This window comes from Gossypium arboreum, chromosome 2, assembly GCF_025698485.1.
Source record: "Gossypium arboreum isolate Shixiya-1 chromosome 2, ASM2569848v2, whole genome shotgun sequence".
Lineage (NCBI taxonomy): Eukaryota > Viridiplantae > Streptophyta > Magnoliopsida > Malvales > Malvaceae > Gossypium > Gossypium arboreum.
In genome coordinates, this window is record NC_069071.1 from 100,346,423 (window position 1) to 100,353,539 (window position 7,117).

The following is a 7,117-nucleotide window of genomic DNA, read 5'->3' on the forward strand; positions in this document are numbered from 1 at the left end:
CTTTGATTTCCTTGACCGCTCCACGAGAGATTGGGGTGGTTCCTCCAACCTGTATTGTAAGTGTTACTATATGGATTGTTTTGAGGTCGAGGATTATTATCCATGTAGTTTAATTGCTCATTATCCATGTTGTGGCCATAAGGTTGGTATTCCAAATGGCTTGTTCCACCTCCACTTGCTTCGCTGGCTGTTTTTGTTGGCTTTGTCCTCATGACTTGCCACTGATAGTTATTCAGTGACATCTCCTCTATAAACTCATAGGCATCTTCAGGTGTTTTATTATTGATGGTTCCTCCAGCAGCTGCGTCAACCATTTGTCGAGTCGAAAGATTCAGGCCATTATGGAACGTTTGAACCTGTAGCCAAAGCGGTAACCCATGGTGCGGAAACCTTCTCAAAAGGTCCTTGTATCTCTCCCATGCATCGTAGAGTGTTTCTAAATCTATCTGCACAAAAGAAGAGATATCATTACGTAATTTATCCGTTTTAGCCGGCGGAAAATATTTTAGTAAAAATTTTTCGGTCATTTGTTCCCAAGTAGTAATTGACCCTCGTGGTAACAAGTTCAATCACTGTTTAGCTTTATTTCTTAATGAAAAAGGGAATAACCGAAGATGAATAGCATCATTAGAGACACCATTAATTTTAAATGTATCGCATAGTTCTAAGAAGTTGGCTAAATGAGCGTTGGGATCCTCATCCTGCAAACCATCAAACTGAACAAATTGCTGTATCATTTGAATAGTGTTAAGTTTTAATTCAAAAGTATTTGCAGCTACAACAGGTCTAACTATGCTCGATTCAGTTCCTGTTAAAGAAGGTTTAGCATAATCATACATAGTGCGTGGAGTAGGATTTTGATTAACCGCAATTGCAGGAGGTAGCTGATTGCCTTAGTTTTCAGCCATCTCTTCGGTTGGGGGTTGAGTATCGTCTTCTTGCTCGTTCTCTGTGTATTTTAAGCTTCGCCTTATTTCTCTTTGATTTCTGCAAACTGTACGATTGATTTCTTCGTCAAAAAGTAATGGTCCTGACGGATTTCTTCTAGTTATAAACTATAAAAACCTGCCAAAAGAAGGAAAAAATAAATTAATAAATAATAATAAATTAAAGTGCACTAAAAATAAATGACTAAAGTAATAAAAATTGAGTGTTCCTAATATTTCAGTTCCCCGGCAACGGCGCCAAAAACTTGATCGCGTGATTTCGTGATAGGTTTTAAATATTTATAATTACTCGTTCTTGAACTAACTATTATCGCGATGTAAGCAAGTGTACCTATCGAATAGTAGTATAGTTTTAGCAAGACCGGATTGTCGAACCTAAAGGAACTAAAAGTACTAGTAATGACTCTCTTTTTATTATCTAGCCTAAGAATAAAGAGGTTTTTGTTTTAACTAACTAATTATCTAAACTAAGAACGCACAGAGAATGGAATTGGGGAATTGCTTTTGGAAAAATCGATTGAATGAAGACAATACCTAAGGAAAAATCCACCTAGACTGTACTTGTTATTCTGGCTCTGAATCAGACGATTTATTCATTTACCTTGTTCCGTAGAGATCCCTAAGTTATGTTATTATCCCTATTCAAGACTAATAGCATCTAATCCCTAGATTGAATAACTGAGACTTTTCTCTAATTAACACTCTAGGGTTGCATTAACTCGATCTATGGATTCCCTATTAGGTTTCACCCTAATCCGGCAAAATCTTGTCACCCTATGTCTAGGCGCGCAATCAACTTCAATTAATTATGACAAATGTACTCTTAAACAGGGTCTATTCCTCCTCTGAATAAGAGCTTATCTTGAATCGGTATCCTGGGATATCAAAACAAGAATTAAGAACATAATTAAGAACAAGTCAAATATTTATCATACAATTCTGAAAATAATAACAAGATTCGTCTTAGGTTTCGTTCCCCTTAGGTATTTAGGGGATTTAGCTCATAACTAAATAAGAAAACATCTCAGAATAATAACGAATACAAAACATAAAGAAAACCCAAAACTCCTGAAGGGGAATTGAGGAGAGATTTTCAGTCTTGATGATGAATCCGGCTTCCAAGATGAATCAATCGGCTTTCTTGGAGTAATTCCTTACCCCCTACCCTGTCCTCTCTTTTCTTCCTTCTTTAGGATGTATTTATAGGCTTTGGAATGCCTAAAAGGCCTTAAAATTAGCTTTTTCCGAATTGGACTCAACTTGGGCTCGACAGGGACACGCCCGTGTGCGATTACTTCAGGCCGTGCTCGAGCCTGCCAAATTGACACGGCCATGTGGTCTACCTGTGTGAAGAGGTCCAAGCCGTGTTGATTTCGTACTTTAGCCCATTTTCTCTATTTTTGGTCAATTTCTCCTAAGTGTAAAACATGAAATTAAAGTATTAGGAGCATCGAATTCACCAATTCTAATGAAAAAATCATCCATAAAATGCGTTAAACATGGGGTAAAAATATGTATAAATTACGGTTTATCATCCTCATTCTACATTTATTCATTATGTATCCTACGGTCTTAAATTTGATCTACAATTTTAGAAAAAATAATCGCTAACTAACTTCATTCACTTTTAAGTTTCCTATCTTAAAGTTTCAAAGAAAAATAAATAAATACTAAATATTTCAATTCTATGTCTACAGTAATACACCTCAAGTGTTTACCTATAATTTAACAGTAGCTTTTCTATGGCAACCAGCATTGAAGTCTCTGACCTATTTTTCTTTGTAGAATATCATTTTCAAAATTCTTTGTGGCTTATTTTTCTTTTTTTTTTTCATGTATGCATGCATGCAGACTCATTTTTGAAAATCAAAACTTAGTCCGAGATTTTCAACCTAAGCTCTGATACCACTAAATATAACCTCCCAAACTTGCCCTAGACGTTAAGGCTAAATTGAGAAGGCTACATTAGCCACTAAAATGGCTAAGTTAACTTACGTTACCTTTGAAGACTTTAAATAAACTCATTTTAGAGAAAAATCGTAGTTGTACTTTTGGGTTAGTTTAAAACATTCATTTATTAGGTAAACTGTATTTAACATTAATTTTATTATTGATAGTGTTGTTTTAGTAAAAACTGTTTACTTATCACTCATCTTTGCAAAAAATATGATGTTAAACTAATGCAACGGAAAAAAAAAACCACTTTTCAAGTCTTTTTAGAAACCTAATTTCATTATCAATTTGTTTTTCAAATACAATTCCTTTGCAACGTAGCGATAATTAGGGAACAATGTAAAATTTTACTTAAGTCAGAAATCATGCATTTTTCGATTATTCTGCTTGAGTAATCCATGCATGCAAAAATCCCCAAATGAAAAGTTACCAAGCCACAGACCTGAAATTAAAAAAAATTACAAACGAAAACTAATAGAGACTGGTTAATACTTATTAAAAATAGTTTGGGGTCCAATGTGATTCTTTGTATGCCAGGTCTCGTCCTAGTTTTGAAATTTACCTGAAAAGTTAAACACTATGGGGGTGAGCTTATAAAACCTCAGTGTGAATCAAATGGTTATTAAAATAGACACGTATAGCAAATACAGTGAAACAACTAGCATTAATAGAAGAACACATAACTATCATTGGAATTTCATATCATTACTTAGCCATTATGAAATCGATGTCACACAATATATAAGCATGTGACATCACTCATTTGAGTAACAATCATTAATTTCAATATCATTCAATACAACATAATATAATACATAGCATAAATCAATAAAATTTGAGTATATCGTGAGTATGATGCAATGCAAAAAAGGTTCCTACCCAAACCATTCACTATACACCACAAGTTCCCCAAAACCTATCTGCCAAACTCGAACGAATGCAAGCATAGCTTGATGGTAAAAACACCGAATAACAATAATGCAGTAAAACTATCGCACAACAAATAATGCGATATAATCGCAAATCCCCTTAGTACTCCAAATGCAATGCATTGACTACGAATAAATGCGGACTTAATATGTTGCCCGTACTCCATGGAACTGCTCTTTCAACCACAAAATATCCCATCCCAATATATATGCAGAATGTCTTATAATCTCATACATAGCCATAATATAATATTTTTCACATTTAATTGACATGTTCAACATGCCCTAAATAATCGAATACTTTCAGTTAAAGGAATCAATGTCCCAACTTTCAAATTGCCATTAAGATGATATCATTCAACATTACCCAGTTTCACACACTTTTACAAATTTCCAATGTACATGTATAGCAACCTTTCCAATATAACATAGCAAATTTTCCATGCAATTATATCATACATAAACTAATATTTTAGAAAATCATGTCATACATACAACCAATCTCATACCAATTAACACAATCATGCATCACAATATCAATCACACAATAACACTATCAAACTACCAACTTTGCTAACACATCCATATTTTATGGCTTGGAACGTACCTGGTTCGAGCACTTACAAAATTAATTATTTGGTTATTAGACCAATCCATTCAGCAAGATAAATCATCAAATATAACATGATAATTATCTTAATTATTTGGTTATTAGAAACAAAACAACCCCCTCTTTTGCACCTAGGCACACACACCACCACCAATAGTGGCAAAAATTAAGGCTGATTCAAGAACGATTTTGAAATCCATTTAAAAGTTGGAAAAATACCTTTTAAATTCCCCCAAATTATAGATATAGAAATTTAGGTTTTTAATTGACAAGATTAATCAAGAAATTGACGGAAAAAGAGACCTTACACAAGCTAATTGAAAAGGACGGCAATGGTACTTCTTGGCAACGTAGTAATCGTTCTTGGAGACTCAAGATTTCATATTTGGGGCTAATTTAATTAGATAAAAATGAAATCAATATGATGGAGGAGATGATGCAAAATCTTGTGGCAAAAAGAAATGAAAAAGATGATAAAACTAGGTGTTATGGGCAACGACAATAATAGAGAAAGCAAAAAAAATGAAGAGAAAAAAGGATAGGAAAGCGAAGGAACGGCTAGGGTGAGTAAAAATAGAATAAAGACTTATTATTTTGTCTAAAATTTAACATTTATACCTAGACTTACAAGGGTATGGACAACACACACATTAAAAACGAGGGATTTTTGTACAAATTAATTATTTTGCATGGTAAAGGATTTGAACTTGGAACCTCAATTTAATTTTTATGTTTTTCCATTTGTCAATTAATTACTAGACTATTTTTTTGTTTTTGAAATAATTTTTCTATATTTATTTTAAAAACAAGGCATGTCACATACTTGGGTTTGAGGAAAATTTTGCAAAATAATAAAAATGGTGCGATAGAAGGGTTCTGAACTTGGGTTTCAAGGAACGTTTCACTAACACTTAACTAAAAAACTAATACCTTATTCATTTCCTAAAAACACATAGATAATCTAAAAATCTAGGGCATGACCACTCTCTCATGGTTTATAGACCCGATTCTACTAAGGCCCGATTTTTGGGATGTTGTAGACTTGCTTGTCTTCTTCTTTGTCGAAAATTCCTTTCAATCTCAGGGTCTATGGGAAGTAAGTCTATAATTCTATCAATACTCATAAACACATGAAACAATCATAGAAAAATAATGGAATAAAAATTAAAAAGAAAAATAAGCCAAAATGCAAAATTAATAATTTCACAAATAGTGTCTTTTAAAACAGTCCCCGACAACGGCGCCAAAAACTTGGAACGATAAAAATGTGCAAGTGTACACAATCACAACAAGTAATAAAGTGACAAGTAAATGTCGAGTTATCATACCAAAGAGATTATGAAAGAAAAATATTTATCAAATGTAAATCAAACACTTTGGTGATGGTAAGAATATGTTGTTCTGAAGAAGTGATTTAAAAACTAAAAATTAACTAAGTAATAAAAATAAAAAGTAAAAATCCCAATGCACGATTTCAAAAAGATGAGTTTTAATCAAAATGACATAATTGAGCTAGATCAATTACATTCCTTAACTTAGAATTACTAAACCCATGTTCATGTTGTTACGAATATTTTCACGACAACTTGGTAATTTGTTAACTACTGTATTGTACATACGTCCTTACTCAATTAACTAATCTCTTCAACATTTCTCAATGTCAATTCAAACAATTAATCAATCTTAATAGTCATGTACAAGATTAAGTGAGGTAACGATATATTTCTATACTGAATTAGTTTAATCACAATAATCTTGCAAGTTATGCAAGGCTAATGTATTGTTTAATACTATCACTAATTTAACATTTAGCTACCTTAAAATATTAAACTTTCACCAATTAAATACTTTGTCAATTAATTACAATTTCAATACGTTTAATAATTAATTCATTCGTTACCTTACATTTTATAATGCAAGTATAACATATGCATGATTTTATTTAATTAAACAACCTACCAAGGCCTATAACAACACAATAATCATTCATATTCATAATCACAACATAAACAAGAAAACTAAAGAGAAAGGAACTAGAAAACAAATCTAGTATTTCTTTGAAGCCAGACTAGTGCGCTCCTCCTCTTCTCTACTCATTTTATTGAACCAAGGCCTCTATGAATAGTTGAATGCTGCTATTCCAAGGTGGAGAAGGGCTCATTTTCAAAAGGGAAATCAACGAGGGAAATGGGAAAACAAGGAAGGGAATGGAAACAAAAAAAGTGAGAAAAAGAGATAGATGTGTGGGAATGAATGGTGTCTTGAATGAAGTAACAAATGGGGTATTTATAGGTAGGAGTAGCTACTAAAAATAGAAAATAATTAACAGCCATACACTCTTCCATGGCTGGCCACAAAAGGAGAAAGTTTGAATAAAAATGGAGGGGAAATATTCAAAGCGACTAAAATTGGAGGGGTTTGAATAGAGTTTAAAGAAACTTTGAGGGCTATTTTAGAAGTAATAAAATCAACTAAATAACCAAATTTGTGAAAATATTCAATATGTTAATAATTTAAGTGAAATTTAATTATTTTATAATTAAAGTATGAATTTCTACAAAATTTACTATGAAAATGCATGAATTAGAGCTCAAAAGGTGCTAAAAAAGTCTATATATTTTTGTGTTTCCACTTCCCTACAGTCTTACATTTTTTTTATCACATCCTTATTTACTTTA

The 7,117-nt window shown here is 32.4% G+C and overlaps 1 non-coding gene across 1 annotated transcript; it reads left to right on the forward strand.

Moving 5' to 3' along the window:
- Positions 1-372: 372 nt before the first annotated feature.
- LOC128289464 (small nucleolar RNA R71) lies at positions 373-479 on the forward strand. Its single transcript, XR_008279113.1, has one exon. It is a non-coding gene; the product is annotated as a small nucleolar RNA R71 (small nucleolar RNA).
- The last annotated feature ends 6,638 nt before the right edge of the window (positions 480-7,117 follow it).